Raw genomic sequence first — 13,391 nt, forward strand, 5'->3', positions numbered from 1 at the left:
CTTTGGAAAATATTTCCTACCGCCGCGGTTATTACCGCACGCACACAAAAAATAAAAATAAAAAGTTTGAATGCATTTTTTTTTTTAGTAGTAGTCTACTCTTTATAGCATATAGCCTGCCTCTAGTCTAAATGTCTATCTTTAGAGGATGACTTTGCAGCATGAATATTGTTTGGGATTCGGCAAGCACGCATTAGTTATTGAAAGTGAAACACGGATTCGAAGTTTCCCCTCTGGTCGTGCGCCGTTCACTCGGTGTCGCGGGCAGGGGTGGTTACCCCCCCGACCCTTTCTTATTACTATAAAGTTACTACTTTATAATAAAGGCATTCGTTTTGTGGCATTAACATTATATAGTTATACGTTCAATAACATCAGCGTATTTACCGGACCATAGCAAGCCAAGCAATACTCAATTCATATCTCAGTTCCTTTCTTTGCTCAGAGCGTGCTGAGTTGTCCCATTCTGCGGTCTGTTAATAAAGTTTTCAATCAGACAAGTGTATAGAACGAAGGGCTTTTATTATAACATTCGTTGCAGACAGTAAAATCATTATGTCTCGTTTAGTACTCCTGAGGAGCGATGGTAGTCCACTCCGGCGGGGAGCTAAAGCTAACGTTATTAGCCGTATTGTGATGAGCTCTGATCAACGCGTCTCTCTTCTGACCAATCAGTGGTCTGCAATGTTTCACGTGACTTTTCTGGTACCCAATAGGGTCGCTTGGAACCTCGATAGAGGAGTAGGGTATATCTGCAGAGCCGCAAGCCCAACGAGAGGAGGGTACTTTATTATTATAAAATACAGCGGTGATGCGGTATTCAGCCTACTCTGCGGTGGCCGTGATGTAACAGCGATACCGCGGTAATGCGGTAATCGCGGCAGCTCTACTATAGACGGACCAATTGAACACAGGGAAGAGACCAAACTATTACAGTATAAACCAGTATAGACGGACCAGTTGAACACAGGGAAGAGACCAAACTATTACAGTATAAACCAGTATAGACGGACCAGTTGAACACAAGGAAGAGACTAAACTATTACAGTATAAACCAGTATAGAAGGACCAGTTGAACACAGGGAAGAGACCAAACTATTACAGTATAAACCAGTATAGAAGGACCAGTTGAACACAGGGAAGAGACCAAACTATTACAGTATAAACCAGTATAGACGGACCAGTTGAACATAGGGAATATACCAAACTATTACAGTATAAACCAGTATAGACGGACCAGTTGAACACAGGGAAGAGACCAAACTATTACAGTATAAACCAGTATAGACGGACCAGTTGAACACAAGGAAGAGACCAAACTATTACAGTATAAACCAGTATAGACGGACCAGTTGAACACAAGGAATATACCAAACTATTACAGTATAAACCAGTATAGAAGGACCAGTTGAACACAAGGAAGAGACCAAACTATTACAGTATAAACCAGTATAGACGGACCAGTTGAACCCAGGGAAGAGACCAAACTATTACAGTATAAACCAGTATAGACGGACCAGTTGAACACAAGGAATATACCAAACTATTACAGTATAAACCAGTATAGAAGGACCAGTTGAACACAAGGAAGCGACCAAACTATTACAGTATAAACCAGTATAGACGGACCAGTTGAACCCAGGGAAGAGACCAAACTATTACAGTATAAACCAGTATAGATGGACCAGTTGAACACAGGGAATATACAAAACTATTACAGTATAAACCAGTATAGAAGGACCAGTTGAACACAGGGAAGAGACCAAACTATTACAGTATAAACCAGTATAGACGGACCAGTTGAACACAGGGAAGAGACCAAACTATTACAGTATAAACCAGTATAGATGGACCAGTTGAACACAGGGAATATACAAAACTATTACAGTATAAACCAGTATAGACGGACCAGTTGAACCCAGGGAAGAGACCAAACTATTACAGTATAAACCAGTATAGAAGGACCAGTTGAACACAGGGAAGAGACCAAACTATTACAGTATAAACCAGTATAGATGGACCAGTTGAACACAGGGAAGAGACCAAACTATTACAGTATAAACCAGTATAGAAGGACCAGTTGAACACAGGGAAGAGACCAAACTATTACAGTATAAACCAGTATAGACGGACCAGTTGAACACAGGGAAGAGACCAAACTATTACAGTATAAACCAGTATAGACGGACCAGTTGAACACAGGGAAGAGACCAAACTATTACAGTATAAACCAGTATAGACGGACCAGTTGAACACAGGGAAGAGACCAAACTATTACAGTATAAACCAGTATAGACGGACCAGTTGAACACAGGGAAGAGACCAAACTATTACAGTATAAACCAGTATAGACGGACCAGTTGAACACAGGGAAGAGACCAAACTATTACAGTATAAACCAGTATAGAAGGACCAGTTGAACACAGGGAAGAGACCAAACTATTACAGTATAAACCAGTATAGACGGACCAGTTGAACACAGGGAAGAGACCAAACTATTACAGTATAAACCAGTATAGACGGACCAGTTGAACACAGGGAAGAGACCAAACTATTACAGTATAAACCAGTATAGACGGACCAGTTGAACACAAGGAATATACCAAACTATTACAGTATAAACCAGTATAGACGGACCAGTTGAACACAGGGAAGAGACCAAACTATTACAGTATAAACCAGTATAGACGGACCAGTTGAACACAGGGAAGAGACCAAACTATTACAGTATAAACCAGTATAGACGGACCAGTTGAACACAGGGAAGAGACCAAACTATTACAGTATAAACCAGTATAGACGGACCAGTTGAACACAGGGAAGAGACCAAACTATTACAGTATAAACCAGTATAGAAGGACCAGTTGAACACAGGGAAGAGACCAAACTATTACAGTATAAACCAGTATAGAAGGACCAGTTGAACACAGGGAAGAGACCAAACTATTACAGTATAAACCAGTATAGACGGACCAGTTGAACACAGGGAATAGACCAAACTATTACAGTATAAACCAGTATAGACGGACCAGTTGAACACAGGGAAGAGACCAAACTATTACAGTAGGAACTAGAAAGGTGTGCTCAGTAGAGCACAAATATCCACCAGGCAGCAGGCAATCTATTCAATGTGTAAGTAAGTAGTTCAACAAAACTAGGTAAAGCAGGAGTCACACATTTATTCTCTTTCTCTCACAGAGCAAACGAATGCGGCTACAGGGGCACTCTAGTGGCGCACCATGTATCACTCTAGTAGCACACCATGTATCACGCCGCGTCGCGAAGCAGCCGTCCCGGGTTCGCTTCCCGCTCCCGGTGACTCCAGTTTGTCGCATGTCTTCCCCGCCTCTTATCCCGTTCATCCTCTCCTCATCTATCGGTCATTGTCTGACCATGAAAGCAATAAATGCAAAAAAAAAAAGTGCACTCGCACAACATACTCAGAGGTACACGCTATTACATGATTATACAGCATGGGTGGTGTGGTTAACCTAAACCAATGACAGTAGTAGTCTTTTTTTGGCCGTCGAAGCTTCTGGGCCCAAGATTCGATTTTAATTCGAAGCTGCGACAATAATAAAAATAAATAATATTAATAATCATTAAAAGAAATATATATATATTTTTGTATCTTATGTTGTGGGACTTGTACAGCACTTTGGTCAACTTTGTTGTTTTTAAATGTGCTCTATAAATAAAGTGGTTAATTAATTAAATTAATAATGAGTCGGGAGCTGCGCTGTCGGGCGGCTGCTCTCCATTACACAGCCAACGACATTACATTACATAATTATGTCGCAAACGTCGTCTATAAAGCAAACAATTATATAAATATTTATATGTAGTTAATGGAGACAAAGGCAGAATTCAACTTAATTAAGCGTGTTTTATTAAGACATGTTTGTATATGGGTCGGGACACTGCTGCTGACTGGGTGCCTTATCAAACACAGGTAAAACAAAATACTATCGAGAATTGTCAGTGCTGTAAAGTTTAAACCTTTTTAAATCTTAGACAACCAAAACACTTTGCTTTTATGAAATTGTTTCAGTGTAAGCCGTCATTTGAGGCTTTCTAAAAGCAGCACAATGAACACATCTGTCAGTGCCGAGTCCAACCTCATCATGTGTTTCGATTGCCCGTTCGCTGTGTATCGGTTAATTTAGCTACTAAACAAGATGGTTCCTGATAGGACGACCCCAGGTGGTGAGAGCAGGCAACTGCATCTCCTCATCCATCACTTTCAACACAGGGGCCCCCCATGGCTGTGTTCTGAGCCCCCTCCTCTACTCGCTGTACACACATGACTCTGTGGCACAGCGGAATAGGGCTGCAACGATTAGTCGACATAATCGACGATGTCGATCATAAAAATTCGTCGACGTGGAATTTTTGTGTCGATGCGTCGTATAACGTTCATTAAAAACTGCACAAATGCACTACAGAAAGTGCGGGGGCAGTATAATTTCCCTTGTCTGCCATGACTGCATTCTGTGTACTAACGACAAAGAAGAAGAAAGCAGTGATGCACGAGCAAGCACCCTGGAACCGTGATGACAGCTACTCGGATCATGGGTAAGTTTTAGCTTACATGTTGGAAAACAATGTCTCATGGATAATGCTTGCTGCTAAGCGAACGCTATTTCAGTTCATATGTTGTTGAGGCTGCATGTCCACCAATGAGCTGTATGTAACGTTAGCTAACGTTAAACAGTGCCAAGCTTACAGCCTACTAGAGCTTGGCTAGGCTACCGGTGTTTACAGCTCCGTGAATTAGCACAAAGTGTCGTATTTTTGCAGACTGGAGTATTAATTAGGTAAGTTAAGATAGTTAGTGCCAACGTCCACTGTCTATATAGCGCCATGGTCTAGACTAGGCTGCTTTTTTTCTCAGTTGAAAAAAGTTTTACTTTTTGGGCTAAGACTGCAGAGACAGGGAACGTTAGTGCTAGCTATCTTATATCTGATGATTTATAAGTTTGCTATAGCAATGCAATCACGGGTTCCTTTATGGACGCTGTCATTTGTAAATGGTGTGTTCCTCTGCAGGAGATCAGAGTAAGACACACACACACACACACACACACACACACACACAGCCCCTCTCACTCACACACAGACACGGCAAACAAAATACCTAGAAGTCTGTGATCTGACTCGTCCTCCTCTCTTCTCCCCTACAGCTGTTGGAGATGGTGGAGCCTAGTGAGTGGATCCACGTCACCCTCCTGGACCAGGTTAACAGCCCCATCAGAACCGTGGTGCTGGGGCAGAGGCTGCTACTTTTAAAACATTATTTGCACATTATCTTTACATTTAAACTTGCACTTTAATTTGTGTTATTTTATTTGTTTTCATTATGATTGATTATTGTATTTGTTATTAAAATACATTTGATTAAGCAAGTAGCTTAATTAAGGTCCAAATTCAAATGTTTCATGAGTCCTTATTAAATGTTGCTATGGGATCATGTTAAGGCAGAGGGAGGGTGACATTCACAGGTGTGCAGACTTGAGCATGTGAGGTAAAACATGCACTGGAGCCCTGAAAAGGAGCCGCGCCCACAGGAAGCAGAGATGGAGGGTGTGACAGAAATAATCGTTAGATTAGTCGACTAATCGAAAAAATAAACGACAGATTAGTCTACTACCAAAATAATCATTAGTTGCAGCCCTACAGTGGAACAACAACACAATTATCAAGTTTGCTGACGACACAGTCGTGGTGGGCCTGATCTCTGCAAACGATGAGAGGGCCTACCTGGAAGAGGTAGAGGACCTGGTGCGATGGTGTCAGGAGAACAGCCTCTCCCTGAACGTCAGCTAAACGAAAGAGATGATTGTGGACTTTAGGAGGTGAGGGGCCAGGGACTACAGCCCCCTCAGCATCGACGGGGCACCGGTCGAGAGAGTGAGCAGTTTTAAGTACCTCGGAGTCCACATATCCGAGGACTTGACATGGACCACACACATTGACAGTGTAGTTACTAGTGAAGAAGGCATGGCAACGCCTCTACTTCCATAGGCGCCTAGGGAAGTTCAAAATTTGTCAGAAGATCCTCAAGAACTTCTACTTGTGCACAATAGAGAGCATCTTGACTGGTAACATCACCTGGTTTGGTAATAGCACAGCACAAGACCGCAGCAGACTACAGAGAGTGACCCGTTCAGCCGAGCGCACAATTGGAGGTGGGCTTCCCACTCTCCAGGACGTTTATAACGAGCGCTGCAGGGCCAAGGCTAAGAGAATAATCAAAGACTCTAGTCACCCAAACAACTGCCTCTTTGAACTGCTGCGGTCGGGCAAGTGCTACCGGAGCCTCATGGCCAGTACAGAGAGACTCAGAAGGAGCTTCTATCCCCAGGCCATCAGGATGCTCAATGACAATGACACTATGTAACAACCCATCATCTACACACACTGCAGTATATGCCAGAGCTGCCTATTTCACAAACTTAATCTCATCTAGCAAACTAAACCCCAAAGTCCTATTCGACACCATTAATACCATTGTCAGTCCACAAACCCCTGTCACACCTGTTTTATCTGATAAGGACTGTCATGATTTTCTCCTATTTTTTGTAAATAAGGTTGCCCTGATGATTTTAATTCTAATTTTATTGTTTTAAATGAATGTCTGTCGGCCATTAAGGCCTGGTTAGCTAGCAACTTCCTCCAGCTAAATGAGGCCAAAACCGAGGTGCTCATCGTGGCCTCTGATGGCGTTGCATCTAGGGTGGCTGGTTGCCTTGGGCCCCTAGAAACTAATGTGAGCCCCAACCTCAGGAACCTTGGGGTAAACTTGGATCAGACTATGCACCTCGACACCCATATCAAGTCGGTGACCCGCACCTGTTTTTTCCATCTCAGGAATATTGCTAAACTCAGGTCGATGGTTTCCCACTCTGACCTAGAGTTGATCATCCATGCCTTTGTTTCTTCTCGTCTAGACTACTGCAATTCGGTTCTCACCTGCCTCAATAAATCATCCATAGACCGCCTCCAGTTCATCCAAAATACTGCTGCAAGACTGCTGACCAGATCAAGCAGAAGGTGTCACATTACTCCAGTTCTGGCCTCCTTGCACTGGCTTCCTATACATTTTAGAATTAATTTCAAGGTCCTGGTGCTCACTTTCAGAGCTCTGCACGGCCAGGCACCAGAATATTTAACTGACCTGCTGGAACCATATGTGCCCAGCAGGACCTTGAGGACAGCTGACCAGGACCTGTTGGTCATTCCGCGCACCAGGCTGATCACCAAAGGTGACAGAGCCTTTCAGTCTGTAGCGCCTAGACTCTGGAATGCCCTTCCTCGTGGCCTAAGAGCTGTATCGTCTGTTGAAATTTTAAAAAATCAGCTAAAAACATTACTGTTTAAACAGGCCTTTGGGTAATGTTTGAGCTTCTCCTTCAGGTATAGAATATGTGTTTTGTTTTGTTTATCTGTGATGCATTGTGTTTTGTTCTATCTTATCTCTTGAATGGTTTCTTGCTTTTTATTTTAATTTTATTTTATTTCTGCTGTATGTAAAGCACTTTGTGAGCTGTCTCTGTGAAAAGTGCTATATAAATAAACTTTACTTACTTACTTACTTACACACATTTTGTATAAAAGTATTTTGTACTTCTGTATGACAACTATTAAAGAAACTTGAAACTTGAACACACATCCACATGTACACACTCACTTTAAACAAACACTCACCTTACCACTCACTTTATTCAATTTAGACACTTTAACACACTTTATATTTATCTATTATTAAAGAGATTTGCACCACATTCATACCTCATTTGCACCCTACCCCAAGTTTTGTACCTCTGCATTCTACCCACTGTTACTCATTTTACTCTGTATTGTATATTGTATGTATATTGACTTTACCTACTTTTTACTTCTTAATTTCTTTACTTACTTACTCTTTACTGTATGTAGCACACTCTCAGGGGCTCATAAGAAACAAGCATTTCATTATAAATTATACTGTATTTTGTTCTGACAAATTAAAAACAAACTACTTGAACTTGAAACTTGAACTTGAGATACTTTCAGAGTAGGGACGTTACATAGCTAGCTAGCTGTGATGTGGTAAGAGCGTGAAGGAGAATCCACTTTATCAAGGCGGTAGCTGAACTCTTAGTTAGCTACCAGATTCCAGGTTCAACCAGACAGTGTGATTTTACGCCATAAATTACATTCTCCATAGAGTTCATTGTAACGTTAAATTTCATTATTCATTCATTAATCACAACTCAAGTTCATCTAGGTTATAAAAAAATAAGTATGTGAAAGACCCCCGGTATATAAAAAGATTAGCGCTACACAACTTAATGGAACTGAATAGAAAACTTTCTATTAACACTTTGATGAACATTGTTACTCAGCTGATAGAGTTGTACCTTTGGATAAAAGTGTCAGCTAAAAGGCGGTCAGGTAGCGGAGATTGCGTTCGTCACCAACACCGGAGACGCTGGATTCGCCTGTTCGAATCCAGCTCACAGCTCCGGCGTTGTCACCAGCTTGGCTGGCCGTTCACACTAATACAATTGGCTGTATTAGAGGGTGGGAAAGCTGGCGGGGTGGGTCCGGGTCGTTGTAAACAGCGACTCCTACAGTTCGGTCGGGGCGCCTGCTCAGCGCGGATAGGATCTAAGGGGGGTAGTGTGATCCTTCCACACGTTACACCCTCTCAGTGAGAGTCCGCGCTGCCAGGTGAAAAGAAGCGGTTGATTGGCTAGATGTGTGTCTGAAGAAGCACGTGGTAGCCTCCACTCTCCCAGACCGACTGTGGGGGGTAAGTGCGCAGCGACCAGGAAGGGGATTGGGAATTGGCATAACGACTAACATTGGGATGGGAGAAAATCGGAGGAAAAAGGAGGGGGAAAAAGATCAATAAAAAAAAATAAAAAAAAGTGTCAGCTAAATGACAATGTTCAAATGTAAATGTATTAGTCTGGATGATTTGATAGCATTACTCATTTACTACCAGTTAAAAGTTTGCGTACACCTGCAAAACCAATTTCTTCCATGATTGTCTATGCTTTAAATTGTATAAACATGTCTATAAATACTTAATATTTCATTATAGGATAATTTTATGTGTACTTGAGCAGATAATTTTATATTTTTTTTATTTATTAAGTTAATTGCATTATAATGGATTATTTTATTTAGAAGAATTACGTCTAAATCACGTGCGTTATACCCTGATAACTATGATAAAAGTTTTAGTTCAAGGTTGTCATACCATCAGAAACTCATATCGTGACATCCCTAATATGCATAGGGCAGGGCTTAAGCATGGGGGGCATGGTTAACCTAGACCAGGGGTCAACAACCTTTACTACCAAAAGAGCCATCCCCCCCCCCCCCCAAGGATACCAGACATTTAGCATAAAACGCCTGACTATTGCATACCCAAAGTAATTTGCGATTTATTATACTTTATACTTGGCACACAGTTTGTTGCGTTAATGGAATTATAAAACAACAAAAAGAAAAGGTTTTTTACCTGTTATAACAAAGGAAAACCACAAACTCTTATGAAGAGGAGAAAAAAGACTGGCATGTGTAGACCTACTTTTAACACATTGGGTGCCAACGATGAGAAATCTCGTTGTTGGCCGCCATGCGTTGAGTGCCAATGACGAGAAATCTCGTTATTTAATCGTTATTTCTTTTATTAGCGATATCCATTCATTTTTCATCCATCCAACCTCACGTTATCATTGGGACTGGCTCTGAGCTCGGAAAGGGCAAATACCGCCCCCTATCGTCTCCCGGATGGTATTGCACCCATTCGATTGGAGTCAATGGAAATGCATGAGAAAAAAAAACACAGCGCCGATACCGATCACCGATCGTCTTGAGCCATATCGGCCGATACCGATCCGATATAGATCGTTTTTGATTAAAAAAAAAAAAAAAAAATTTATTTTATATAAAAGATTTTTTTTATTTTTATAAAATATATATATTATATAATTATACTTGTAGTTGTATTATCTGCGAGACATTGCCACCACGCAACAAGTCAAAATGCTCGCTATCTCCACTGTCTGTGTGTATACTCTGCTTTGATCAAATCACATTCAGCATGCCCTCAGCAGGGTATATCTGCGGCTCTGCAGATATACCCTACTCCCTCAGCTAGCCCCGTTTGTGACTACGATGCAAGCCGGGGCTCGAATACGCATCGAATCAATGTTATAAGACATTGATATCAGGAGCTATCTGTAGCTACTGCTAGCCGGCTAGAAAACGTTAAGACAACGCCTCAGTGAACTATTTAGTTGAATGGGACATTTCGTTTTGAACAGTGAGCTAACGTGAGCTAACGGAGGTATCATACACTAGTACTAGACTATTGCTGGAGCATTTGTTGATATCAGGAGCTATCAGTAGCTAGCCGGCTAGATACCGTTAGACAATGCCTCATCATGTATTAAACTAAAAGTGAATAGTTGACTGGGTCATTTTGTAACGGTAGCTAACGTTAGCTCACGGAGGTCCCAGTAGACTAGACTAGACCCGTGTTGACATGGGTGCGGGAGGGGCTGGAGGAGGAGGAGGAGGAGCAGACGGTGTCTGAGACAGAACTCAGCGAGTGAGATCTCCGCTGAGAATTGGACCATGTTTTTCGATCGGTTTTGACGATCGGCGAAAATAAAGCATTATCACCGATCACTGATCGCATATTTATACTGATTATCGGCCGATAACGATCGGTGGCCGATCGATCTGGGCATCCCGGGCACGGCTCACGTTGACGCCCTATCTGCTCCCGGCTGCCCATGGGGGGAAGGACAATAAGATGGGAGAAGTGCAGAGAGACATTTCATCGACGACTCAGTGCATGTGTGTGTGTGTGTTCCTGTGGGTCGCCCATCTCGCGTGTGTGTGTTAAAACTGCATGACAAATAAAGACTTCTAGTCTTCTTCTAGTCATGCTGCCTGGTGGAGATGACCGGTGTAGATGGATCAGTTGGACCAAAGTTGTGGTCATCACCAGTCCTTTTACCTTCAACCCTTTCTTTGGGGGGGCCCTTTTGTTCCCTTAAAATCATTCTGCATGTTGCAGAGGGAGTGGCACCAGCATGGCGACTGGCTAGTGCACATGTTGAGAGGTTTGGGGGGGGGGGGTGTTTGGGCAACAGTAATGAAGCAGAGAGAGACATGAGTGGAATCTGGATTGAGTCACACACAATTGTAGCCAGACAGTTGGGTTCCTGCATGCTGTGGCTGGCGGTGCTCCATTCCATTTTGCTCTTCCTCACCTCTTGGGAGTCTGGACTGAGAAATGATCGCTCACTGTTCCCATGGATACGGGCCAAAATGAACTGCTATGTCATCTTCCAGACCGGTGGTCAGACAGGATAATGCTCAGGCTTGGCCACCAGGTCACCAGTCTGTTAATCCAAATTTGTGACGGATGTGGTCCTACTGTTAGAAGTTGCTCTTGTAATAGAATACAAATACAGTATATCTGCAGGGAAATTGTGATATTATTGAGAAGGAATAACGTGTTCGAATTTTTTTTTTACATTCAATTTCATAATTTATATATATGTTATTACAATGGTCTCGAGGCAGAAACCACAGAACTAAATCTCCCCTTGATGATATATCAAGATGTATAACGACTAGGGCTTTCCTCGGTTATATCAAGTTGTATAACAACTAGGGCTGTCCTCGATTATATCAAGATGTATAACGACTAGGGCTGTCCTCGATTATATCAAGATGTATAACGAGTCAACGACTAGGGCTGTCCTCGGTTATATCAAGATGTATAACAACTAGGGCCGTCCTCGATTATATCAAGATGTATAACGACTAGGGCTGTCCTCGATTATATCAAGATGTATAACGAGTCAACGACTAGGGCTGTCCTCGATTATATCAAGATGTATAACGACTAGGGCTGTCCTCGATTATATCAAGATGTATAACGACTAGGGCTGTCCTCGATTATATCAAGATGTATAACGAGTCAACGACTAGGGCTGTCCTCGATTATATCAAGATGTATAACGACTAGGGCTGTCCTCGATTATATCAAGATGTATAACGAGTCAATGACTAGGGCTGTCCTCGATTATATCAAGATGTATAACGACTAGGGCTGTCCTCGATTATATCAAGATGTATAACGACTACGAGTCAATGACTAGGGCTGTCCTCGATTATATCAAGATGTATAACAACTAGGGCTGTCCTTGATTATATCAAGATGTATAACGAGTCAACAACTAGGGCTGTCCTCGATTATATCAAGATGTATAACGACTAGGGCTGTTCTCGATTTAAAGGTCCTGTGTCTTATAAATGGCCTTTTCCAGTGTTTAGCATTGTTTTATAGCAATGGGGGGTTAGTATCAATGGGTCTGTGTCTCTAATTACCATATTGGCGGATTGCTCTAATTCAGTTGAGACAATCTCCTCCACCAGTGAATTAGGTAATTCTGATTTGACTGTTTTGCTGACGTGAATAAGGCACTGATCTGCATAACTAACGCCCCCTCTATGGTTGTAGCGCAACCATGCAAGTGGAAATACCTGCACTTCCTCAAGCGGGTGCCGACAGAGAGAGGCAGAGAACGAGCGAGAGAGAGGGAGAGAGAGAGATAAAGAGGGAGGGAGAGAGATAGAGAGGGACAGGAGCTTCTGTCGGGGAAACAAACAAACACGCATTTACACACACACAACCTGACCGGCGCGCAGGGAAACACAAACACACACGCATTTACACACACACACAACCTGACCGGCGCCGGGGAAACACAAACACACACGCATTTTACACACAACCTGACCGGCGCGCGTGGAGGGTCTTCTCCCTGGTAGAGCGAGAGAGAGAGAGAGGGACCGCACGCAGGAGTGTGTAAATGTGTGTGCGCACGGGGCTGGTGTGGGGCTTCTCCCTGGGATATCGCTGTCAAAATATCTTTGACTCCCACGCGCACGCCCATATTCCGATCCATGCAATAATATTCACAGCGGTATATATTGTCATTTGAAACAAGTTACCACTGCATTGCCCCCTGGGAATATGCCCCCCTGCGGCGAAAATGTATTAGTATCCCCCTCAATCTCTCTACTCCTCTCTCTGTGCCAGACAGTCGCAGACTGTGGGCGACTGTCACTCAAAGTGCTTATGGGCGGAGCCCAGCACAAACAGCTTGGAATCTTGAAGTCGAAACATTTTGCTTTTGAGTAATTGATAAAAAATATAAAACAATGCATTTTTTTGAAAAAAACTTTACAGATGTAAAGACTCACAGGAATTGTGTAAAGTTGCCAAAATAGTGAAAGGAATAGCAATGCATGTCCCCTTTAATGAAATGATCAAAAGCAATTGGTTGATTTTATTGACACATCTGTCAAAT

General features: G+C 42.5%; 1 protein-coding gene across 1 annotated transcript in view; it reads left to right on the forward strand.

Moving 5' to 3' along the window:
* The window catches only part of nfat5b (nuclear factor of activated T cells 5b), a 131,885-nt gene that overhangs the window by 51,972 nt on the left and 66,522 nt on the right, over positions 1-13,391 (forward strand). The gene's annotated exons all lie outside the window — the stretch shown is intronic.

The sequence above is a fragment of the Notolepis coatsorum genome, assembly GCF_963971535.1.
Source record: "Notolepis coatsorum genome assembly, chromosome: 20".
Taxonomy (NCBI): Eukaryota; Metazoa; Chordata; class Actinopteri; order Aulopiformes; family Paralepididae; genus Notolepis; species Notolepis coatsorum.